Source organism: Manis pentadactyla, chromosome 10 (assembly GCF_030020395.1).
Source record: "Manis pentadactyla isolate mManPen7 chromosome 10, mManPen7.hap1, whole genome shotgun sequence".
NCBI classification, from domain to species: domain Eukaryota; kingdom Metazoa; phylum Chordata; class Mammalia; order Pholidota; family Manidae; genus Manis; species Manis pentadactyla.
This window is the reverse complement of record NC_080028.1, coordinates 113,549,814-113,576,839: the sequence shown is the minus strand read 5'-3', so window position 1 is coordinate 113,576,839 and position 27,026 is coordinate 113,549,814. Positions and strand designations below refer to the sequence as shown.

At 34.9% G+C, this 27,026-nt stretch overlaps 1 long non-coding RNA gene across 3 annotated transcripts in view; it reads right to left on the bottom strand.

Moving 5' to 3' along the window:
* Positions 1-2,852: 2,852 nt before the first annotated feature.
* LOC118925947 (uncharacterized) overlaps positions 2,853-27,026 on the bottom strand; it is an 86,350-nt gene continuing 62,176 nt past the window's right edge. For 2 of the 3 annotated variants that reach the window (XR_005030249.2, XR_005030246.2), the window contains 2 exons: positions 6,366-6,519; positions 2,853-3,005 (listed from right to left, as the gene is read on the bottom strand). This is a non-coding gene — a long non-coding RNA (uncharacterized LOC118925947). Of the gene's footprint in view, positions 3,006-6,365; positions 6,520-21,943; positions 21,990-27,026 lie in introns of all 3 variants that reach the window. The other variant, XR_005030248.2, reaches the window with a different exon arrangement.

Genomic DNA, 27,026 nt, shown 5'->3' with positions numbered 1-27,026 from the left:
CAAAAAGAGGAAATACATCACTGTTTCTTTAGAAACTTTTAGAATTTACTCTCATAAAAATAATCATCTCTAAAGGCCAGTGCAGCAATTTAATAGGCTCCAGATTAATTGTGATTACATTATGTATCAGCAAATGGACATTGTTTAATGGGGTACAGCTAGATTCCTTAGAGAAACCACAGTGGTTATTTTCAATCTGCTATTTCTATCAGATGTAGCAATAGCATTAAGAATTTTGAACATTTAATAGTCTCTGCCCCTGCCCCATGCCAAAAATAAATCAGTAGATTGAAGTGAAATATTATGCTGGATTTTAAGAATACAATGTTGCAAATTATGTACATTAATTAATATTGCTGGTCATTCAGAAGAACACTCAAACACTGCACATGTTAAACCAGCTATGTGGAATGGCATGGGTCCATGATTTCAAGGACATTGCTGTGGACAAGGAAACATTTAAATCAAAATTGAAAGTATAACCCTCAGGTCTGTTGTAGCTTAATGTATTTTCCAGTCCGAGTTTCATATGCACTATCACATTTTGTAATCATATAAAATGCACAGGTTCCAAAAATAAACACAAATGGTCACCTCTAATCATGTTATTAACAGCCCAGTGAAATTCAGTTTGGCTAAATCCCAGCACTGGCAGTCTCCTGTCTGATCCATGGATGTTCTTGCTTCCATGCACAATATATCCATTGTTTTAACCTAACAACATACATGGGTGCTAATCATAAACAAAAACAGCTTTGTATGACCAGCTATATATTTTGAAATGTGAAGTTGATAATTGATTCTGAGCAAATGTTTCCTATTTTACTTGACACTTACTGATTTTTGGGGCTTTTTCCAGGAATGACAGTTTTAAATCAATAATCACACATTGTTATTGCTATATTTCTATAAAAGCATTGTTACCTGTTTTTAGCACTCCATTATATGTAATTAGACTTATAAGTGCAAGGGAAATAAAAATAAAAATTTTACCCGATGTTTAATTTATCCATTTGTAAAGCAATTGAATAAACTGAAAAGCTGGTATCTGTTCTATGTTTTCAAAAAGTATGTGTTTATAACATGGTCCTTTGTAGCTTTTTGATTGTTATTATGATTTCCAGAGGAAATATGTTGAGATAATTTTTGAGGGCACTTCTCAAAATATTTTGGACTCTCAGCCACTTCTTGAATTTATGATTCTTGACATATACCAGTTTTTCTTCCCTTTCCTTACTTTTGTATTAAAAATCTATGGAGGTGTTTTAAATAATGAAAACAGCCTTTAGCCTATTTTCTTCAATGCTAAAAAGAAATTAAAGAAAAATTTGTTCCCCTGGGCACAATCACTGAAATCTCAAAAGAATGAATCTTCAGATATATTACAATTGGGAAAAATAGAGGTTGTTTTTAATAATGATATTGTATAAAATCACCAGATAGCATCTCCTAGTCTCTGTAGAAGATTTCTGCTCCCTTGTTAGACAAAATGTTTAAAAGAACAGAAATATTGTTCTGTACCAAAAAGGGGATACTTCAAAGTATTGTGTTTTTATTTTCATATCTTACTTTGCTCACTTGTTAGTCTCTCGCTTCCATTTTTACTGCATAAAGAAACAAATATGTGTTGTGTGTGTAAACTATGAGGTTTATGGCTAAGGAAAGCCCTAGAAGCAAGCACTAAAATTCTGTCTTTAAATCTTTCTTCAAGGACATGAAGTCCAGGGTGTAACATAATGTGGTAATAGCATTGTTGATTCAAAGCTGAGTTTTGCTACAAGAGACACAGCCCAGAAGGCAAAATTACATGTGCAATGTCTAAACCAAGCTCACCGATCACTCTTGTTATCCTCTGAGAACCTCAAGCTGTGGCTTACCAACAGTTTTCTTGCGGAATGTGCTGTGAAGTAGCAAACTGATTTCAACTTTTCTGTTACCTTCAGGCTTTGTTTACTTTCCTAAATGGAGAAGCAGCAAGACATAGAGAAAGAATTCTGGAAAAATGTACCATCTAGAACTGTTTCCCAACCTCTCTTCTGAAGAGATACATTGTTGGGGTCAAATATGTTGCAGAAATAACTGATTCAACAAAGATAAATGTTTTTGTTTATCTGCTTGTTTGCGATAGCTCAGGGCTTTTCCTAATCTAATGGTGAATTTCCAAAAAGGAAATATGGATAAAAGTGGAATGAAAGGTTATTTCACCCCAGAACACATTTTTAAATTTCTTATGAAGATTTGTATTCAGCTGAATGTTCTTTGGGAAATGGTGTCCTGGTAGAAGCTAATGTTAATCACCTGTTTTAAAGAATCAGTTATAAAAATTGTAATACTATCATTAATGATGTATGTGTTGTTTTATTAGTGTAATATTAATGAATGAGCAGGTTTGGAATATTTTTTCTTTCCAATTTCTATTGGACTATATCCTATTCCATTCTAGGAATGATATATACCATCATGCATTTTCTCAAAGAGAAATGTCTGTACATTTGAGATACCTTGATACCTTGGCCGAATTTCCCCATTTCTGTGAGACATATTGATGCAAACTGTGACATGACATGATGTTCAAATTTATTTTTAAAAATTTCTTCCTTAAAGTATTTAAAAAAAAAAATATTTCCTTTCTAAAAGTCCCTTAAAAATAGGTTTAAAAAATTTACTCCTGAGTCATCTGAAATGTTAAAGATGTTAAAGATGGCGGTGGAACTATTTAATAGTTGTACCTTCCTTGTGTTAAGGAAATTCCAGTGCAGGGAGGTAAAGTAATGTATTCAAGTTTGAGTATTGGGAAAAAAGGCAAAAATTAAGAGAAAACAGTAACAAATGAACAGAACACCTGTGGCATAAATAAGAGACATATTTATTTCTTCTATTCAGGGAGCACAAAGTTTTCCAGCCCAGGCTTCTGTCTTGCTGACATGCTGTAAAAAGGGCTTCCATTCCCAAGGCCACCTCAGGGCCCCTGACAGCTGCCGGAGTTTCAGCATGTAGATGCTTGTCTAGCCAGAAAGGAGGAGGAAGAGATGAAAATTCTAAGAGCATTTTCTGGAAGTTGCAGACCCTACTCTTATACCCATTAGCTAGAGTTTAGACATATGGTCAAACCTAAAGGCAAGGAAGCCATGTGCCCAGCTAAAAATCGAAAAGAAAGTCAGAATAGTGATTAGGAGATAATTAGGAGCTTCTGCTGCTCAGGAAGTTAGTTAAGGCAGAACTCGAGAGTTAATTCAGCTCTTTAGAATTCCTATCCATTCCTTCTTTACCACATTTCTACTTATGTGAATATACACAGGTTCTCCATTATTTTTTTTTTAAGCCCTACTTCTAGTCTCCCCTACCTCACAAAGCTTTTCATAAATACCACACCTCAGAATGAAGGTTTATCTCTCTGCATTTATATGTACTAGGTCTATGCCGCAACATCTAGACTGTAGTATGTTGCACACATTTCTGTTCATATGCAGCCTTTCGCCAGTGGCATTGCAGGTTTCAAGAGGCCTGGGAGCTTAACTGTACTACAGGTTTGTGGCTAGTCCTTGGGTTCAATTTGCAGCATCCAGTGGCCTTTGAGTCCTATCCTAGTTTACTGGGTGTAACTTTGTGGACCACTGATGTTTACAAAAATGCATCCCACCCCTTGGCTTCTGTGACACTATGCACCAACTCTTCTTACAAGTGCTCATTAATGTGTTAGTGTTAGAACACTATATACAATCCACAGGAAAAGAGATATTGGAGTCTGACATCACTTACCTTCCCCTTCCTGAACTCATTTGTAGGATATTTTAAGTCAAAGTTTGCAGAATGTTGGTCTACAGACTGGATCTAGTTCATAGATATGTTTTATTTGACTTATACAAGGTCATTAAAAGAGTGATTTAGTTGGCAACATTTAAAAATCAGGAGACATCATGTTAAAAAAAGAAACCTGAATTTTTAAGTGCTCCCGAAAAATTCAAAGATCTGGCAACATTGGACCAACATGCCCATGTGCTATTAACAGGCTGGGACTGAGTACCCATCATCCCTTTGGAAGAGACAATGCTATGCGGTCACTTTTGTTTTTTTTTCTGAGCACACAATTAAATTACATTTCCCAGTAAACTAGGTGTAGCTGTTTGATCAAATACCGTTCAAAGTGATGTATGTAACTTCAAGGAATGGCTGCTGAAAAAAACATATCCATGTGATGCTCAGGGCTCACTTTGTTACCCTTGTGTCAGACTGAGGCAGAGGATATAGCTAGAAGATGTCAGGACCATAGGAGATGATGGGGCACTGCCTGGGAGGGGCTGGATCTCTGAACATGGAGCAGAGTTCCCATGCTAATCTTCACTGTAGCATAAGCAATAACTAAACCTTTGTGTTAAGCAATTAGGATTTGGGGATTATTTGTTAAAACAGTTAACCTAACCTGACTATCTCACCTGTTTCAGACAGTGGTAACTGTCCAGTTTACCACAATCTCCTCCAAGCCCAATTTATCTTAATTTCAGCAAGGAGTTGACGTTTTTACTCAGATTATGCATCTTGAGTAATCGCAGAATAAATTTTGAGAACAACATTTAAAAGGAATTTGACAAAATGAAAAACTTAAACTTAGTTGGGCAAGGCCTAGATTACTTGTCATAGAACAACTGAAGGAATTATGAATGTACAGCTTGGAAATGGAAGGTTTAGAAGATATTTTAAACAATCTCCAAATATTTGAAAGGGTTTATGCAACAAGCATTTGAATTTGCTCTGCATAGCTCTGGAGGGCATAATTAGGACCAACTGGATAAAAATAGAAACTGAAAAACCATCCATTCACGATGTTACAGAGACTATTCTTATATTGCATTAACAAGTTGAACTGGAAGACTGAATTACAGAAAAATTCCTAGGCTTTATTAAGATGGTACTATAAAAATCACTCAACTTATATACGAGTGTATATACCTACTGTTGACTCTGCCTTCTTGGAAATATTACAATTTTTGTTTCGTTTGGGTTTAGTTTTTATTGCTACAGTGAGCTTATAATGTTTTGTTTTTACAAAAGTGAGCTTCAACTATGTTACAGATTGATTTGTTTATTATGAATATAAAAATGAAATTAGTAATCAATAGGTCCTAATAATACTAGCAATTTTAATTTCATAGTTCCTAATATTGAAGATAGGTACATGAGCTTTTATGTTTATATAAACTCTTTTAAATAGATTCAATGACTATTCAATTGAGTCATCTTTAAATTTCATGTGATTTTTTACAGAATCCCAGTTTATGTGACTACCATTAAAATATATTTAAATGATTTTCCTTAAATAATTCCTTTACTGAAAACACCAAATATTTCCATATTTCTGCTATTCTGTTGACTTTTTCATTCAGTATGACCTAATTTGAAATAAAATTGTAAGACATCTGTCTTCCCATTCCCCCATCCCATTCACCATTTCTCTTTCCAGAAATAACCATTAGCCTAAATTTAGAATTTTTCATTCCCATGCATATTTTTGAATCATTACTACATAAGCAAGTATCAAAAAATTACATATTGTTGATTTGCTTGTTATTAAAACATATACGCACTATTCAGAATACAGTTTGCTTTCTCTTATTCAGTATTATGTTTTCTTTCATTTTTAAAGAAGTAAATACATTCTGTTAAATATTTTATGTATTTTCCCCTTGAAAAAGGAGCATTTAAACAATTAATTAATTTGTGTAATAGTTAATGCATTCACATGGTTCCAAAGTCATTAAGCATAGAACACTATAGAATTAAAAGTCTCCCTCCTACCTCTGTACTTTAGTCACCCAGTTTCCACCCACCTTAGTTCCCCAAAATAGGTACCCATGGTTACTGGTTTCTTGTGTATCTTTCCAGAATTCTTTTAACTGCATAAATAAATGGCAGCATGCTCTGAACTTTACATTGCATTGCTTTCTTTACTTAATAGTATCTTGATTATTTTTTCATGTCATTGCATAAAGAAAATCCTTTATTTTTTCTTAGCGTGGCACCATGTTTCATTTTATGAATGAAACTTCAAGTATTTAACTACTATTCTATTGATGTATATTTAGGTTGTCTCTATTTTTTATTAATTACAAATAATACAGCAATATAAAGCACATGCACAATTTTGCATATCTGAGTTATATTAGTTACTGATTACAGCATGAGAAATTAGCAGCTTAAATTGAGAAATGCTTATTATCTCATTTCTTTTGTGGATCAAGAATCCATACAGGTTGGCTAGATTTTTCTGCCTCAGTTAAGTCTCACAAGGCTGTTAAGAGGGATTGGCCTGGTCTGTGTACTCATTGAAAGGCTTGACTAGGAAAGGATCTGCTTTGAAGCTCACTCACATGGCTGTTGTTAAGAATCAGTGCTTAGAGATCAGACTGAGGGCCTCAGTTCTTCACCGACTGTTGGCTGGAGGCCTTCTTTACTTCCTTGCCAGATGGGCCTCTCAGTGGGGAGCTTACACGGTGGCAGCTTGCATCTTCCAGAGCAAGGATCCTACAAGAGAGAGAATGCAATACAAATAGCTACAAATAGTAATAAATAAGAGATGTACATGCACCTGTGTGTCTGTAGGTGTGGAGTGAGAAGCCACCAGGGGAGGGGGAAGTAGAGGGAAGCCAGGGGGTCACAGAAGGGTGTGCAGAGAGAGCACTCACGCTGATGTTCACTGGAAAGTACTAAGAGACATTAACTAGAACTGACCCTTGGAGGCATTTTGAAGTTTTCTAAACATACTGCAAGGGCTTGCAGTAAGGAAGCCTACGGAGTGGGGACATTCTGGCCCTAACAAAGGGGTAAATTTACCGGCCGCCACCAGCTTCCAGGGCAGGGGCCCAGGGGGTGGAATCCAAACTGAGCATGACATAGGTAACAGAGAGGCAGAAAAGACATGTCCTGGTAAAGGTGAAGGACAGAGTGAGTCAGGAAGCAAGCTTCTACAGGAAGTGTAGAAGATGGAGCTCTGTGAAGTTAGAGAACATATCTGAATCACAGCTCCCTTTAAAAGTTCAAGGAACCCAATTTAACACAACTATGAGAAAAAGAAAATTATTAAGGTTAAATCCCATAAGTAGAGAATAAAGGTCATCCTTACAATGAGAGGCTCTCAGGAGAGAAATACTCTGTGAATAGTCAGACAGAGTTGATAGACAGACAAATAAACAAATATTAACTATACCAACTATTTCAAAAGGAGCTAAAAGGTATCAAGAAAATTACATAAGAAACAAATACACAAGAATGCCATATAAAATCCAACTTAGAAAAACTGAGAAATGAGATGATGAAACTCAAAAATAATCAGATTTTATTTTTTAAATGCTCTTGAATATTTTGTGCCTACAACTTGGAATGCACATTGCTAGAGTTTCGCTGAGGTGTGCGCTTAGACAAGGAACTGCTTCATCAAAGTGCATGCACATCTTCAAATTCACTAAACATTGCCAAATTGTTATCACTTTAATGGATGTGCTAGTTCACATTCATACCAGTATTTTAGGAGAATCAACAGCTCTACATATGCTTACCCACCTTTGCATTGTAAGACTGTTTCAATGTTGCCAATGTGTTGAGTATGAACTGGTATCAGAATATTATTTAAATTTTTATCTCTTATTACTAATGAGGCTTAGCATTTTCGTATGATTTTAATCATATTTTCTCCAAATTACTTGCTCACATCATTTATATATTTTCTTGTTTTTTTCTTATTGATTTGTAATTATTCTTTCATCTGTTCTGAACAGGAGTATTCTGTTATATTCATTTTAAGTGTAAGATATGTCTTTTTAGTTTTTAATATCTTTTTGAAACCAAACTTGCCATTTTAATGTAATATATATTTCAACATTTTCATATATGGCTTGTTGTTATGTTTTTGTGTTTTCTTCCCTCTTTCCCCAATAAGAAAAATAAATGTATTATACATACTTTAACATTTTATACATTTTTGCTTTTACAGTTGATTCTTTCATACATGTGGAGTAGATATTGGATATGATGTGAGGTATGGTTCTAATAATTTATTTTTGCTGTATCAACAGCCATATTGAAACAATGCTGTAACAGACACCCTTGTGCAAATGAGCATGTATTTCTTCACAGTAGCACTAGCAGTGGAGGTATATATGCTTCTGCTTGCATTCATTAGCTATTGCCAATTTATTCTCCTAAGGGGATTTTCAAATCAACACTATCATTGTGAAATATGAGTTTTACTTCCTTACAAGCGTCGTCAAACATTTGTGCCAATCTGATGAGTGTTAATTGTTAGATCAGGAATCTTTTTGCATAGATATTTTTTCTATCAATTTGTTTTTTTGACATGTATTACACAATTATTCAAAGTGGATGGCCTGTTTTCTGAGTTTGCATGATTTGTAAATTCCAGCTGATTTCTTTCAGAGGGAAAAGCAAATACCCCAAAGAATGTATTAACCATGATTCTTTCCCCCTGATTGTTACCTTGTACATGAGACAATATCTTAAAGGTTATATTGAAAAAGGAATTTACAATTATTTATTTGATTTTTCTTATCCCTGCTCCTTAAATATTCACAATACTAATAATATCTTATATCTGTACACATACTTGACAATCTTAAAGAATTCTAACATGCATTTGACAAGCATTTAAAACTCAGAGTTTCTCACAACTAAACATAATAAAAGTAGTAAAATGTTATTTTTTGTGCCAATGAGTCACTTTCAGTTACTTAGTTACCTATTATGTTATGTTTCATCAAAAATGCTTGCATATTTATATCAACTTTCGGTTTACCCCTTAGATTATTCATGCCTGTGCAGAGTGTCAGCTGCAGAAATAGGAGGTTTAATGAGTTTCATGGGGATACCTCATTCCAAGAACAAAAACTGGAAAAGGAATAAAACACAAGTGCCTGCATACTAATATGGCCCCTTGTTAGAATCAATCTCGGGAGCACAAGATGACAGATCGTCCCTATACAATTTACATCTCCTTTGGAGAGACCTTTACTTCCAATTTGGTTTTCTTTATATAAGCTAGTCTGCTACTGACACCGCACTAATGCTAAATACATAAGGAACAAATACCCAAAGGGAGAGGTCACCACTGCTGTACCCTAAATACTGCATTCTCTGCACCTGCTCAGGTTTTATTTTAGACTGCTACTTTGTTCTGCTGCTCTTTTTCCTTTTTTCCAATAACCAATGTTGTTTGTAATAAAAATGGATACCATAAAAGTAAACACTTAACTTATTAGCATTCTACACAGACATTCTTTTTGTTTGAAAGAGAGCCTTAATTTACTTTGGTGAAGATAATGCATTATAAAGCACCTTTTTTACATATTTAATATATGCTATGTAGTGCTAGTCTGTTGGGACAGCAAGCAAAGTAAATTTAAAAGAGACAAATTTAAAGCTGATCTATGAAAGCCATGAAAACGAGAACAAAAGCAATTATTCATGCGTTTCAAATTAAAAATTCCAATATATGTACAAATAAAGAGAGAAAGATTTTGGATCTCTGTAATTTAGACATATTATTTTGTGTTCAGTTTCTGTGGGTGGAGGTGTGCAACAAAATACATGGAATTGTAATCTTGACATTCTAATGCTCATAAAAAAGTGTGGTCTTAAATTTACAGTAAAAATTAAGCAAAAGACTTCCAGAGGACCCTACATTTCTGAAGTCAGGTGAAGTTTTTGAAGCATTATTTTCCAATGGTATTTACAAAGATTTCATGAACTTGTCTGAAACATAGGGGGGAAAATTGTTTGAGTTAGTTTTAAACCTTGCTTTGAACTGTATTTTGCACTTTCAGACGAATGTGTTCTCAATTTTTAAATTTCCTCGGATTTCAAAGAGAATCAGTTTCAGTCATTAAAGTGGAAAAGTGCTGAGTCTCCCATACATGAAAGAATACTCTGCTGCTGGTTGAGAGACAGTGAGGGGAGGAAAAAGCCAGAGAGACAAGTGAGGGTGAACATTAAAGAAATGACTGATTTATGTAAGGCAGTTTCCATATATTATTTGTATTACTACTGTGGTTGATGCTATATCTTGTAATTCACTCATGTATTTCATTTAAAAAAAGGGATTCTTCTTCCCTTTTGGGCAAATGACCTGAGGGAAGTTAGCCACTTGCTCAATTTGTATGGCTAGTTAAGTGTGAGAGTCAGGATTTGAACTTTATAATCTCTTTAATTGCACAGTCAACATCCTATCCAACATACCATGTAACAAGAAGTAAACAGGAAATTTTGATTAAGGGGGAGAAGACGTGCAAATGAATCCAATAAAACCATGAGTTTGCTCTTTGTGCTCTTCTATGTTGTAGAAAAGGAATAAATGTATTGCCAACACTATTTACCTAAGGGATACACCTTCTTGGAGAATTTCAAAAATCTTGGACACTACTATTATCTGGCCCTATATTGCTGGAGAATTGATAAAAATGTTTTATACTATTTAGATATCATTTCTTAAGGGCTTATTTTCTGCCAGTCATGGTTCTATTTTCACTTTTCATTTGTTCAACAAACCTGTAAGGGAAGTGTTATTAACCAACTTTTATAGAAGACGATACTGAGGTTCAAAGATTGATCAACTGCACAGAGCCCTTCAGAGACTTATCAGAATTTAATCAAAAGTCTCCAATCTTCTACAAAAGCCCTAAACTCCTCTGCTTCCAAGTACCCCAAGGAGATGATGATGGAAGACATTCAAGAGGCCACCAATGATGTCAAGTTAGAGAAATGGAACAATGGTTGTGGTGATTCTTACTTCCAAAATTCCTTTTTTGTACAGAGTAATAACCCAAGTGTTTGGATTCTAAAACATCCAAATAATAATCTAAATCCTTTCTTTCACTCTGCCAAAGAAATTTCAAGAGCAGGCAAATCAGCAAAACCTCACCATGAAAATCTTTTCAATTAGATGAAGAAATAATAAAGAAGTAGTTCTTTGAAATTCCTTGAATGTGCTGACAGTAAATGCTACTATGTTTCCAATCATCGCTTAGGAAGGACATCCATCTTACCAGCTGAACACCATGGCTCTGGAGTTCTGAGTCCCAGATTCCAAATCTTAGTTCTTATTTTGTTAGTCAATGACATAACATTTCTGAATCTAATTTTCCCCCATGTATGTCATGGGGATTCTAAGTTTCACAAAACCACTCAAAGCAAATTTGAAGCACCAAAATGCAGGGGTGCATGTAAATTAAGAAAGAGTTCAGAGATCTCAAGAATGCTTTGACCGCAGCCCTGGCTCCCCGTTTCTAAGGCTTTGGGCCGATGTTGCCTTCCTTCAGTGTGGTCACATGGCTGCCGTCGTTCTGAGCCTCCATGACACATTGTTCTCCCTTGAGTAAGGGAGCTCTACTGTTTTCAAACCATCAAATACAAGTCCTTCAAATGTCACCTGGATTTAATTATCTTGAGGTCCGTGTCTACCCTTTAAAATAGTTTCTCCATTAGGAAGCATGGGAAGGTACCCTCTTACAGGTTTAGCCCAGTGTTGATCCGGGGGTAGGCTCATTCGTAGAGACCACATGACGTTACAATGAGGGAAGAGCCAGGAATGGTGCCCGGAGATACGAAATCAATGTCCCCTGCAGGCTGCCTTTTAGGTGGTCTTAGAAGTGAAAGTTATAATCTATGCAATGCCCCCAACAGAGCTTCCGGCACACAGTAAGAGATGTATGGACACTAGGTAATATTATTATTCTCATGCTTTTACCTTATTTTTATTTCATTTGATGATTTGATTAGCAGACAACCTAAAATATAGAAGGGAAGATTATATAGTATCCTAGAAATGATTTTTCTAGGATATTTATTCTGCATGACTGACTTAGACTGTTGTTACGATGTTCGCTGAAATTGGCTTGTACGGAGAACCAACTCATATATCTTGATTCAAACAAGTCTTTGCTCTCATTCTCCCTCACTTGTTTCATGAAAAAAATTGTAAATTAAATTAATCATTCAGCAATGGTTGATTTGGCAATGAAAATTACAGTAATTTCATTAACTAGTTCATTGGTTCTCAAGCTGCATGTGTTCGTGATACACTTTCAAATGCGCCAATTTGGGATGAATATTTAAAGGGATTAAAAGAAAATGGGTCATTTTTAAAAAACATTTCAGAAAATTGAAGGGAACAAAACTCCTCATTGCATAGTTTTTCAGCGATCTTCTTCAGAACTGAGACACTATGTAGTTTCATTTTCTACTCTGACCATACTCTCATGAGCTTGTAAGACAAAGTTTTTACATATTCTGATAAGCAGGTCATTTTTCTTTTATTCACCTTCTCTTTCCCAAAACTTCTTTTTCATTGTAAGAGAGTCTATGTGACTTCACCAAACCCAGATCTTCATAATGATAATAATAGCTAAAATATATTGAGTGCCTATTATTTCCCAGAGACTGTTTTAAATTTTTTTTATATGCCTTAACTCTTTTAATCCTCAAAACAGTGACATGACTTGTCAAAGATTGTTAACGGCCCTTTACCTAGTAAACCACATTATTGTGAGCCCTTGAGTAAGTCTATCTTATTGCAATCTATGATTCAAGGAATTATTTTTATAATTTTGAATAAATCACTACAAAAATGAATGCTTATTTTGTCATCCCCCAACACACACACACACACACCTGCTGTGTGATTAGTCTAAAGCTCTTCAGCTGGCATGAGTCTCCATGCACCGAAGTCCCCCAGATTCTGAGTTTACAGCTTTCTATTTATGTAGACACACAGATTGCCTACACGTCTCTGAATCATAGTTTGAAGTTCCTGGAAGAGAAAAATCTGACCAGCCCCACTAAGGTTAAATGTCTGAATGATTCACTTAACTTTATTCAGGAAAGAGAATCTTAACGAAGAAGGAAAGTAGAGCGAGGAGGAGAAGAAGAAGGATGATAAAATATACCCTAGATGTATCGGTTTTTGCTATTAGTAATAATGCTCCTGATAAAAGAATGTAGTGTTTTATCAGTGCTTGATGGGATTGGAGAGAAATGGGACATGCAGCGATCAACAGAAGCTGGACAAAGGATAAAGAAAGATGCTTAGGGAGACAGTCCATTAGCTTTATGTGTAAGGGTCTGAGCAAGGGCTTTGTGATGAGCAGGAGAAATTTATGAATTATGTATAGCTATTTCTGTTTAACTGCATAGCACACTTGGTTTCTTCTGTAGTGTGAGTTGCATCATTATCACTCAATTTATCATAATTTGAGTCAAAGAAACCTTCCTAACAGTATTATAAACTTACATTGGAATAGGGACGTCCATCAGAAATTGTAGTTAAGATTCTTATACTTCGTGAGGGCAGATCACATAAACAGCAAGCCTTATAGAATACTATAGTAATAAGACTTACTTTACTGTCTGGAAGTATCCTGCCATTATACTCATTCTTTTAAAAATGTTTTTCTACGAGCAAAGAAGTGAAAGAGAATATAAAAACAAAACAAAACAAAGCACAACACAACTAAGGACTCATACTCAGAAATTGCAATAACTGATTCCCAAGACCTGATGTCTGTGGATGTTTCTTCACATCCTTTCAGGGAGTAACTGACACTATAACTGAGTTTTCTGGTAGGAAGCTGCCCTGAGCTTTCTCTACCCTTGGCTTGTTTGACTCCTCTCCACTGTACTGAAGAATATAATCATTTTCTTTGTTAACAGGAAGAACCACAGATTTTTCTTTCAAGAAGCTAGTTAATATCTGCAATATCCATGTGAATATTCACATGTGGAATACCAGAAAGAATAGGGCCCTGAATTATTAATTAAAACTTAATCTCAAGTAAAGAATCTGAGTCATATCTTATATCCAGATTCTTTAAAAGGGAAATGTTATAAGAAGAGAGCATTTGACATTATCAGTCGTTTAATTTTAACAATTCTAGTGTCTGTGCAATGATACTTCATTACAGTTTTAATTTGCATTTCTCTCCTGATGACTAATGATGCTACACATTTCATGTTTCTTCAGTCATCTTGACTTCTCTCTCTTTTGTATGCCTTGTCTTTTACCCATTTATAATGAGATCTATATATTTCTTATTGATTGGTTACCTATTGAATAGGATATATTTTGGAAACAAGTTCTCCGATGGATGTAGGCAAGGCAATTACCTTGTTCTAGTCAGTGGCTTACCTTCCACTCTCTTAACAGTATCCTTTGTGGAATATCTATTCTTAATTTCATAAATAAACAATTAATAAAGCTTTTCTTTTATGATTTGCTTTTTGTGGACTGCCCAGGGTTCTTTGCATACCTCAAACACATAAAGACATTCTCCTATATTTTATTCTGGAAGCATTATTATATTACCTTTTATGTTTATGTTAAGTAGAAAGATAGACATAAGCAGCCAGGGAAGGGAGGTTCAGGGAAAGGAAAATGCCCAAACTCTCCCCAGGTAGGGAGTCCCGCATGAAGACAACAAAGGTTTTGCAGGGAAATAACTTCTTGCCTATCGGGACCAGGCCAAACTGGTCTCAACGGGTGCAGCTGAACAAGAACCGACCAAACCACACCTCATCATAGTCTTATTAAAATAAAATTTTTATTTTTTCCCCATCTACGTGTGTGCATTTTGGGAAAAGACATGTGCATCAAGAGGAATGGGTGTAATAACTAAAGCTGTCAATCAAAGAAGTGCCTCCTTGGCAAGGTCAGGATAAATAGACACCCCCTGAAAGCTTGAGGCCTTTGTCTACCGTGACTCTGGCCCTCTCCTCCCTTGGAGTGTATTCAAATAAAGCTTTCATTCTGCTTCACTACTGTGTCTATGCCTTTCAGTTCTTTGTTACAGTGGGACAAAAACCAAGGAGAACACACTCAACCCTTAAAATTTATATTTATGATCCATCTCAAATTAATTTTTATAGGTCAAGTTTAATGTTGTTATTTATGAATAACCAATTGACCCAGCATCATTTATGGAAAAGACCATCTTTGGGCAACAAATTCCAGTCATATTCTTATCACTAAATTTATGAACATATATGTGTGAATCTGTCTGTGAGCTCTCTATTGGGTTTCCTAAATCTGTGTGTCTATCCTTGTGCCAATTTCACACATTCACAATTACTGAAGCTTTATAAGAAGTCTTGATATCTGCTGGTACAAATAATTTAGCTTTATTTTTCTTCGAGATTTCCTTGACTCATAAATCCTTTGCATTTTCTATAAATGTTACAATTATCTTGTTGATTTTCATTTTTCAAAAAAGCCCTGGAATTTTGATTGGAATGCTGTTTATGGATTAATTGGGATGGGGTTTAAAATCTTCAGTGTTTAAGTTTACTTTTTTTTTTCTTTTTAAATTTTTTATTAAGGTATGATTGATATACACTCTTATGAAGGTTTCACATGAAAAAATAATGTTGTTACTACATTTACCCATATTATCAAGTTCCCACCCATACTCCAATGCAGTCACTGTCCATCAGTGCAGCATTGCCAGAGATTCACCATGTCCCTTCTCTGTGATACACTGTTTTCCCTGTGAACCCCCACACCATGTGTACTAAACATGATACCCCTCAGTCCCGTTCTCCCTCCTGTGTGTTTTAGTTTTCTATTGCTGCATAACAAATTGCCACAAATTTAGGGAATTAAAGCAACACTCATTAATTATCTCATTTTTCTATAGTCCAAAATCTGGACACGGTTTCTCTGGCTTCTCTGCCCAGGACTAGGGCTCACAGTCAGACTGCTGGAGAGGTCTGAGGTCTGATCTGAGGCTAAGGTCCTCTTCCAAGTATTTGTTCCTTTTTTCTTTTTCTTTGCTTCATAGATCACTTTATCTGACTAACTGTTGTGATGATTATGCTCCATCACAGTTTGAATAAGTCCTGATCCAGATGTAAAACAAATTGTATACCACGGGAAGGGATGCAATGCAGGACAGATGAAGAGACAACCAAATAATCCATGGAGAGAGAGAGGAAAAGGGGGAAGGAAGTTACAGCCAGAAGAAATATATAAGCCCTGGAGAAGGCAATGCTGCTAGAGTGCCTAAATTAAACACTTCTAGCTGTGAAACCTGGTTCAGATTTTTCAAATATGCATTGTTAAATCAAGCCTGGAGGGTGAAGAAGTTAAGTAATCAGCATAAGACAGACAAACCAACCAGCTACCTTCAAAAAAGAGATGCCAGAAGGCAGTAAATGCAAGTCAGTTGGTCAATCCAGGGATGGAGATGTCAGGAGAAAGGAAGAGCCGGATTCTTGCTGGCCTTCCCCTAATCCGCTGGCCTTGTGTTTGGGTGAGTTTAGGGGTGAGTAAGGCAGTTGGCAATGTATTATGCAATCTTGACCAAAATGTCACCAACATTGGCTTTCCCCCTTGGGTTAGTCCTGATGCAAGTTCAGGCACCCCTAACCCAGCTGGCTTCTCAACCTCACTGTTAATGCAGGTGAGAAACTGGTTTTGGGTCTCACTTAGCATTCTGGACCATAGCTCCAGGCTGGAGGGGCTTCCCAACTCTGGGCAAGTTCACTCTGGATTCAGTGATACCAAATAACAATGGAATATTGATAAAAGGGTTTATACCAAGTTTTATTCTTATGATGGCAGGTCTAGCATTAGAATCATATCTGCCTCCAACAAGTCTGCATGCAGCAAGCCAGTCTCCATCTCTACCTCTGATCCAGGCTCTGCACTGAGCACTGGGCAGAGCTCTTTATATAACAACAGAGATAATAATGGCTTATTGCCAATATGTGTGCAAGCATGCGCCTGTGCAGTAGGCTGAGTATTACATGGTCACATGTGCACAGTGGGTGAGTAGATTAGGATCAGGTGAGGATCCTGGCCATGTAACTGTGATTTTCCATACATGGAGCAACTCAAGATGAATTTCAACTGGGTCTCAGGCTTGCACTGAGATTTTCTCTTTGATTCCTTGGATGTTACTGAAGCCCTGAGGCTGGAGGTGAGTGGGGTTGAAGAAGTGAAGTTCTCATAGTGTTAGCTGTCTGTTGCCAATACAAGTACCTGGGAGACAATATTAACTACCGGGTAGATGGAATGCATGATCTGGTAGAGTATCTGGTAGCCCAAGTCCTGGTCATCAGAGGCACTGATGGGCAGGGGTCAAAGCACTCAATGTGTGGAACCAGACACAGTCATCAGCCACAATGTTTTGATGAACTCTAGGATCTCCTGGACTATCTGCAGGAAGAATCTGGAAGGTGACTGTGGCCCAGATCACGTGGGAGGGGGGATGAGATTCACCTTGTCCTCTGAATTAAACATAGTGAGTGTCATGGAGGTATAGGGACCAAGGACAGGACGCTCCAGGATGTTCCACTGCGACATGCAGATTATTTTTAGCTAAAAACCATCAGAAAGAAACCAGACCTCCTACCCTCCAAGTGCAAAAAATAACTTAGATAGAGGAACTACTCCAGAAGGAAAGCTATCACCTTACATAGCTATATTATAATGTAAAGTAGGTGTGGTAGACAGGGAGGGATGTGGCTAAGTCTGTTAAAATTCCTCTGTGCCCCCCACCTTGTTTCTTTGTGACCCATCAAACATTTGTTTATCAAACATTTACTCTTTTCATACTTCTGTGAATTACTTCCTTTTTCTTTGAAGTCTCAGACCCCTACCCTCTTCTCAGTTCAGGATGAATGAATACCTCATTCTTTCAGACTATCTTTGGAACCCCAGACTGTCTAGATTAGTTAGCATCCTAACAGAAGTCTCTGGCTTCCCCATAAGTACATAATTAAACTGTTTTTTCCTCCTGTTAATGTGTCTCATGTCAATTTGATTCTTAGACTATCTAGAAGAACCTTGAGGGGTAAAGGAAATTACTTTTTTCCCAAAAGTGGTCCTTATCAGCTTATATATTTAGAAGAGCTCACCAATAAAGGCTGGAGTTTTATTTTTCTGTGAGGATTTTAAGTTACAGATTCAATTTCTTCAATACATAGAACTGTTCACACAAATTTTTATTATATAACTTTGGATAAATTGTCTTTCTTAAGAAAATTTTTTTTGTCATTTATTTCACCTTCTTATGTGTTAATTGCATGGTATTCTCAGTCCAGGCTTCCAGAATTCCAGCCCCCGCTCATCTACCAATGAAGAGTAAATTTGTTATTGACATAAATTCTTTTGAAACTGTTAGGGAAGTTTACTAACTATGAATGATTGATATATTTTCATAATTACCAATATCCTCATAACTCATCAACCATACCAATAATTAAGTAGATTATTTGTCTGTATTTTGTTTTTTAAATATATTTTTTTCTAAATGTACTTTTTCTAAAAGTGATGTTAGTTGAAGTCTCTGAAGTAACTGAAGTGAAAGAAGTAGTAAAAAGTTTGAAAAGATTGAAGAATTTTTTGAACATTACTCCATCCACTGCAATATAGTCACCATTTGGGCTTCTAAACATCTCCTCAGTAAGTCATAAATATGGCATATTCTGGATGTGAGTCATAATAAAAATTTAAATGAGTTTTTCCATGTCTTCATAATGTCAAAGCATCTCTATGTAATGTGAAAAATTCAAGTAACCATCTGGATTTTGTTAATGTACACCTAAAAATTCTAGTGTTTTACTGTTACAGCTAGTTTTTTACTGTTCACATGGCTATATATTTTTAAGTAATTCTGAAGACATGTCAATACAGGTACTGAGACATTAGCAAATATATCTGAATTTGGGGAAATATGGAATTTGTTACAATATAGTTAAACAATGCTTATATAAAATACACAAACTGTTCAATTCTGTAAAAAAGTTATTGGAAATCATGAATTTTTGAAATGGCAGTACTAGACTAAACATTTGGGAATTTGGGCTTTTATTTCTTTATTATGTCTTAGATTGCTTTTACCTATTACCCATACTTACAATTATACCAATATTTTACTTATTTGAAACTAGCCTTAGGAATACTATGTCTTCTTCTTGTCTAAGCAACCAAAGAGTAATTTTTATCAAGTATAAAGAAATAAGGTTTTTACTTTACATCATTCTATAAAGTGATGGAGAAAGCAGGCAAATAAAAATTGTTTGATTTTGTTTGCTGGTTGATCGGTATTTTCACTTTCCAACTTTGTTTTGGGTATCCTTGGAAGGGTACAGGAAGTTACTGGAGGAGTTAGTGAGGGATCAAATGGAGGGCATGCATGCTCAGATGAGGATGGTCTTCCCTAAGTATAAGGTGAGCATTCTGAGATATACATGACATCTTGATGAGTGTCACCAGGGTTTCATACAGCAGATATAAAGTGTTCTCTCTGAAGCCCAGCAGAAGGCTACCCCACTTGTGTATTTTGATGCTTTCCCCCTCTCTCTTCCTGGGTGGGTTCCTGTTGATTCTAAATTGCCATGACACATGCTTTTCTTACTGTCAAATAGCCATTTGATGACCTCTCTAGATCCCAGCCCCTCATTATCCCTAACTTTAAATTTGTAAACAGTGTACCTTCTTATGCCAGTGTGAGTGTGAATTTGTGCCTAAAACCCAAGAAAATAGATCTGTAAGCACTGCAAATACATGACCGGCTTTCCCTGTTGGTATTTCCTTGGTGGTCTGATGGCGGAGGCCTCTGTTTAAATACACTCTAGTATTGAGACTACATCACTCAGGCAATCACTCCTTTGGGTCCTCAGTATTAAATCCATGTACTTCTGATTGGTTAGGGTCAGACCTTACATAGCACAGGCCACTTTGCCCTCTAGGGACAAATCAGTTGAAATGAGCTTCAGTATTAGTGGGAAGAAAAACAACTGCCAAGGTTAGAAAAGGTATCAGGACAATGGAAGGAGGAGCCCAACACAAAGAGTGAATGTTTGGGATTCGTGAAGACGGCTTCCTCTAGCTTCTTCACAGATTTGCCAATGGTTGGTTCCGTAAAAATACATTCATTTTGCAACTGGGATCAATTGGTAAACAGATATTTTGGTTAAAGTGAAAGGTTCTATTATTAATTTTATTAATATTATATTATTAATATATTATAACATACAGCATAAGTAATATATCAGTATTATACATTTTTAATTATTAATAAAATATTATATAATACTATTAATTTTCATGTGAGTTATTTAAATATAGGAAAGAGTTACACCTGCTTTCTGCTGCTATATTGGGAAGGGTTTTCAGTTAATTATCTCTTCTATGTGTATAAAACATTTTTCTAGACACAGAAGATGTATACAGACTGAGATTAAACTACGGGAAAGAGAGAGACAAGACACAGCTTATATCTTGCAAACCCTCTGCATTTTCCATTAAGCTGTTACAGGAGTTTCAGAATTCCTGTGGATCTAATACTAGTACCATGGAACTTTATAGCTGATAAAGACTAATTTACACTCCTCATTTCCCAGGCAAAGAACGAACATCTCCTAAATCCCAGTTCAAAGGTGGTTATGCAGCCATCATCTCCTCCCATATTCATTTTTATTTATCATTGTTGCAGGAATGGAACTGATATCTGTAAATGTTAGGATTAGTTAGCATCCTAACAGAAGTAATTTCTGAAAAATAACTTTAGATGAAAAATTATTTTAATAGTAATATGCTATTTGTTAAAAAACTGAGTAACTGTGTTGCTTAATTTCATGTCATGTGAAGATATTGAAATAACATCAGTATTAAAGTTACAAATTAATATGAAATCTAGTCAAAAGTGTCCCTTGGCTAGGTAGTTATCATAAATAACACACCCCACTTGAAATTTCCATTTTAAAAAAGCATAAACCTCAGCCTTCCAGTGAGAAAGACCAAAAAACAGTCAACCTTCAATTAGAGTTTGACTTATTTGCAATTTAAAGCATGAAACTTAACTGAAAGTCATTCTTTTAAATTCACAGTGTTCTTAATTTTATGACGCTCTCAGTATTGACTATCTTGCAGTTCTGGGATCCTTCTACACATTGGATGAATTACTTTGAACAAAGAGCTGAGTCCTTGAAATGCACGTTGTTGCATTTCACTAAATGAATGTCTGAGTAGATCAAGAAAATAAATTTAAATTTTTCTGGTTTAACAGAGAATATTTTAGTTCTATACAATAGAGAACTAAAAGCCACATAGTCACTTGGAATTTTAGAAGTTATATGAAGTAAAAATTGTCAGGGGGAAATAATATCATATACTATTTAGACTTAGAAGTTTGAAATCATACTTCCATAAAATTTTAGACCTGTAACATTTAACTAATTATAAAAAATTTTACTTCATTGGTTAGAGATACTTTATCTTGAGCCATTTTCTATCCCTTTCCAATTTCAGAAAGTTGGATAATATGGGATCTATAGGAAAAATAAAGTAAATGGAATGAAATAACTATTTAAAAAGTACCTGACCACATTGTTCTTTCAGGTTAGCTGTCTTTTGATCATCATTTCTGATTCCCTTCTAAAACTGTGGAAACATGTTTTAATAACCACAGTTTTGAATCACTTGATCCTACTTTACCTTTTCTTCAAATTGATTGCATTTCTATAATATTATTTGGTCATCCTGGCTGAAACTTTTCCCCTCTTTTGAACAACATATTATGCTGATACGTGGAATATATATTTTATTGTCTGTCATTATTTTGAGTCATATAAAATTGCCACTTGGAATGGCCAAACCATTGAAATGTTGGCAACTTCATATAATTCAAATTAATATATGCTAAACAGTTTGAGCATGCTTTCAAATGTGTGACTCATTTAACTCCCTCATGTACTCATTATATACTAAATTTTATTGTATGTAATTAAATACATACAATTTTCCCATCTAGCTTGTAAACTCTTGAGCAAAAGGACTGTCATTCGTTTTTTTTTTTAAAGAGCACAAAAAATTTTTGTTGAAGCAATGAATGAGCAAATGAAGGTAGTGGTAGGGAAGGGGTAAACACAGTTATTATATTACCAAATCCAGTTGTAACAGGTCTAAGCCTGAGATTCTTCTATAAAACCTAGTTAGAAAAGAGAAAAGCAATATAGAATTTCTTCAACATGTACTAGGTATTTTTTAATCCAGAAGCATATTCATTCATTCATTTGTTCAAGAGTATAGGAGTTTGCACCTATTATATTCTGGACATCATATTACAGGCATCAAAAACCAAAATAATAACATCAAATATTCATGGAGCTCTTACATCCTAGGCACTGTTCTAAATGTTTTACACATTTTAACTCACAAGAAACTTACAAAATATTATCTACAGTTAATAAATGGTGAAAATAAGGCAGAGAAATTAGCTTGTTCAAGACCACACAGCTTGTAAGTGATAGAGGAGGGCTTCGAACAATGCAGTCTAGTTCCAAAGTCTGTTAAATAAATGAGAATTCCTGTAGAGAAGTGAGATTCCTTTAGAGATGGTGAGTTAAAATATTTAATAGATAGATGAAAAAGAAGTACTGTGGAAAGTCTCAGAATGCAGGGCCTCACCTTACCTAATGTAATTAGGGCAGGTTTATGAGTAACGTGTGAGCAGTGCTTAAAAGACACTAGCTGTAAGAGTATTCCTGTTGTAGAAAACAGCATTTGCTAAAGCGCTGAGTCTTGAACTAGTTCGGCTCCACTACTGGGGGGTTAGTAGAATATAGGAGAGATGAGAAAACTGGAAACTGCCTCTGGGATGGGACTGTGAAGGGCTTTGTATCTCAGTCTTGGGAGATGGCATGTAATCCTATGGGGGATGGGCAGGCAGCAAGCTTTGCTTTTTCTTCTTTTTTCTCTGTTTGAATCTACCTTTTAAGTATGTTGGTCCATTAATTTGTTTTTTCTTTAGTTGCTCCCAAATTATATCTCAGCTAGATTTAGTGAGATACCAGTCATTAAAACAATGTTTCAGAAGTTAAAACAATGTATCGAAGTATTAAACCAAGCCTCTGCAAAGTCAACTAGAGAGTGGCCATCTAACTGTTAAAACAAAAATAAACATTCTCAGAGGAAAATAACAGAATGCAGTTTTGTACAGCTTTCACCACCATGTCTAACATGTAATAAAAAGTACTAGGCTTCAAAGAAGCAAAAAAAGATGATTTATTGTCAGGAAGTTTTTTTAAAGCATCCCATAGAAAACCCTTGATATGGCTAAGGTATTGGAAATAGCAGACAAGGGCTTTAAAGGAACTATATTAAATAATGTTCCATGGGCTCAAGAGCAGATTGGAGACAACAAAAGAAAGTATCAGTGAACTTGAATATAAATCGATTGAATTATCCAATCTGAAGATAAAGGAAAACAGTGTAAAGGAAATGAACAGAGTCTCACTGACCTGTGATAAATATGAACTGGTCAACATACATGCAAAAAAGAGAAAGAGAATAGGGCAGAAAATATTTGGAGAAATTTTTCAGCAATTTGATGACTAGTAAGGAGCTCAGTTAACTCCATAGGGTAAGTAGAAAGAAAGTGCACAGGGACACCATAATCAAACTACAAATGAATAGCAAAGACAAAGAGAGTGTCTTAAGTGGCAAGATGGGAGAAAAAAGATATTACATTCAGGAAAGCAGCAGTATGAATTGAATGGATTGAGTTCTCATTAGAAAAAAATGAAGAAAATGGAATGACATCTTTAATGCGCTGAAATAAATCAAAATTCTATGTCCAGCAAAGAAATACTTTAACAGTAAGTATAAAAAGATGTTCTAAAGATAAGTCCAAACTGAGATAGTTCATTCCAGAGATCTGTACTGCCAGGAATGCTGAAGAGTTGAGGTCACACACAGTGACCGGGCACACTATTCTTGCCCCCTGTGTATTCCTGCAATTGCATATCACAGAACCTACGTAAGGTAGGTGCTCAAGAAATAAATTTTCAGACTCCATGTCTGTAATTAATTAACAAATAAAAAATAATCCTGGACCAGTTATCTGAACTATCATTACATCATTCCTCAAATTTTACAATTTTTGTTTTCCTAGTGTGGTTCTGTTTTTCCTGGTATTTGAAGAATTTGACTTACATGAACTCTCCAAAAATTGTATTAAATTTAGGTCAATAATTAAGAGGGAATGGAATTTGAAGCATCTAAACAAATTCTAAATAATGAACAATTTTCCTCGAAAGATTTATGGTTTCATTTAGTACTGCCTGAAGCACCCAAGTAATTGCCATTTGTTTAGAGATGTTATACATTATCATTGTGTAACATATTTAAATATCCCTACCTTTATTTTCTAGACACAATCCAATTTAAAAAGTATTAATGTGCATTATGCTAGGATCTGCTTTAAACTATGACCTACAAGAAAGAATTATGGGAAATACTTTGCAGCTGCGTGCATTTCTGCCAGGACAAAAATTTATTACGGACTTTTATTCTTTATTTTCATTATCTTAATTTCCAAACCTAGATTACAAACTCCCCATAAAAAGAACAGAATTTGATTCTTCTTGGATGCCTCTAATGCAGTGCTTTTTATCTAGGTACCTTTCTACCTGTTTAGCTAATGGTGAATGAAAGAAAAAAGGAGTGAATTTTATAAAAAATGGAATCATTAGTTGGGTATACAATGGTCTCAATTCTAGTTATTCCAAAGTTAGATATTAAAGAAGTTGGATTGTTTGCCATACAATCTAATTATTTATATGTTGTTGACCTCATAGCCCAATGCCATACATATTTCCTCTCTCTCTGGGCTTTTATCCTGTTCTCTCTTCTGCTCCCTGCATTCCACTGAAACTTTACTTGTTACAGTCTCCATGATTTCCTTCTTCCTGAATGCAATGGTTTTTTTCTGTCCTCATCATATCCCAACTCTTAGACCAATAACACTCAACCTGACATCAAAATCCCTTTTTCTCCAGGTTTCCATGGTATCACATTTCCTTATCTTCCTCCTAGTTCATCAGCTTCTATGTATGTAATTTTACTATACATCATTTTGTCATTTGTTGAAATGGCTTATTATTTCTGAAATACATCGGTGATATAACAATATATTTCCTGGTATTAATATATCCTTGAATTCCTATTAATAACTCTATGTGGTTGTAAAAGGGTTAATTAGTTTACTGTGATTTTTAATCAATTCCAAAGTTTTTTATTATACATATTCATAAACAGGTTTGCATAAAGCGAGAAAGAAATCTTTACTCTGTTTTGATCTCAGAAGGATGTTAACTTTGAAAATGATAGAAAAAACTTTCCATTTTTCTAAGCTGTGGTAGTTTACATCAGTTATATCTGCAAATAAAGCCATTAAGAATTCTTTAATAAATTTAATAATGGTTTTCATTTTCTCCATGGGTTTTAAGTTACTCAGAAATTTTTATTTCTGTAGTCAGAATTAGTGATTTTTCAGAAAATTACTTATTTCAATAATATTTTCAAATTAGTAAGTCTTTGAAAAGCAGACTAAAACTAATTCATATTTGCTAATGTATCTCCTGTTTTATGTCTAAAATTATTTTTTTCCTTATAACATTTGTGAGGGAGTTTATACTCTGTTTTACCGCTCCTCTTCCTCATATCCACCCTCCACACACATGCAAAAACAAAAGCAAGTATATCAGAAATCACAGTTTTTGAATTTATTCATGAGTTATGTTTCCGAAATCTTAATAAATTATCAATCTTCTACTTAGATCCCATTTACTTCTATTCTTATACTTTGTGCAAACTACTTTCAGCCCTTCTGTATTCCTTATTTAAATGACTTATTAATTTCTTCTTTCTTTTTAACATAATGCCCTGTTTTTTATGTTTTTAACATAAAGCATGTTATTTTACCTCTGAATGTACACTTGGCAATGTCCTACAAGGTCTCATTGTTTTTCTTCATATCTAAGAATTTTGTTAATGCAGGTTTTATTTTCTATTTGAACATATCATTGCTTTAGGAAATTTTTAAATTAATATTTTAAATTCTGTGTAGAGCTCTATCCTTCTAAGAGACAATATTTCCTACTAATGTCTGATATTTGCCACTCGGAACTCCTCATCCTTCCCTGACCTTGAGCCCAGACGTTTCTCCTGCAGATTCACAAGTCTCATATGCTTTTGTTATACATACATATAGCTTACAGAATTTCCATGCTTCCTAGTTTTGCAGAAAGTAGTTTGCAAATTCCCCGTTGTCCTCCTCCATTCTCCCTGCAGCTTTGTTTGGTTTCTAGGAGACTAATGGGAAGGTAAGTAACTAAGCCATTGATAGAATTTTTGGAGACTGAATTTGTAAAATATTTATACTGACTTAAATCTGCCATGGCAGAAAGGATCTTTTCTCTCTGCTAAAGTCTATGCTCTCTGAATATTTGAATATACTTTTTATAGCATCTCATCACTATTAAAGTTAAGTTAAATTAAACTTTTTCATAATGTATTCGAACTTAAAGTTAATTAATGTTCAGGCATCCTGTGCCTATTCAAAGAATGTGTGATTAACATTTTTAAAAGCTAAATTGCGTTTATACCTGGGGAATTGTACCATGAGTGGTACCTGAGTTACATGGTGTTTTGTAAGATAATAATAAAAAGAGAATGAGTACAAAGAAAAACAGTGAGCTATTTGAATGTCTTCAATATTTAGAAAAACCAAGTAAATCTAGTCTATTTTCTTATCATGGACTTATTAATTATTCATATGACCTAGTGAACTTCTCTTATAAGTTTGATCTGATTAATTTGCATGTATGATACCAAACCTATTTGTATTTTGAACTCCTCTAGCTTTTAAATATAAAATGGAAGGCCATCCAAATAAAACAAAATTGAGGAAGGAAATTAATATCTGTTAATGTAAGTTTAAAAATATCTCTGCATAAGAAGAATACTAACAAGTTTTCAATTTTCATGGTTTTGGTAATAGGCTCTAAATAAATGATCAATACATGATCCGTTCTTATCTAACCTATGTACAAGCCTTCTACGTGTAAGCATATTATTTATCACAGTTGCATAACTTCTCCAGCTAACACAATTGTAAAATTTCTAGTGGTACTTTTATATTAATGAGAACTAACCTATCTAATAATATTATACTGCACGCATA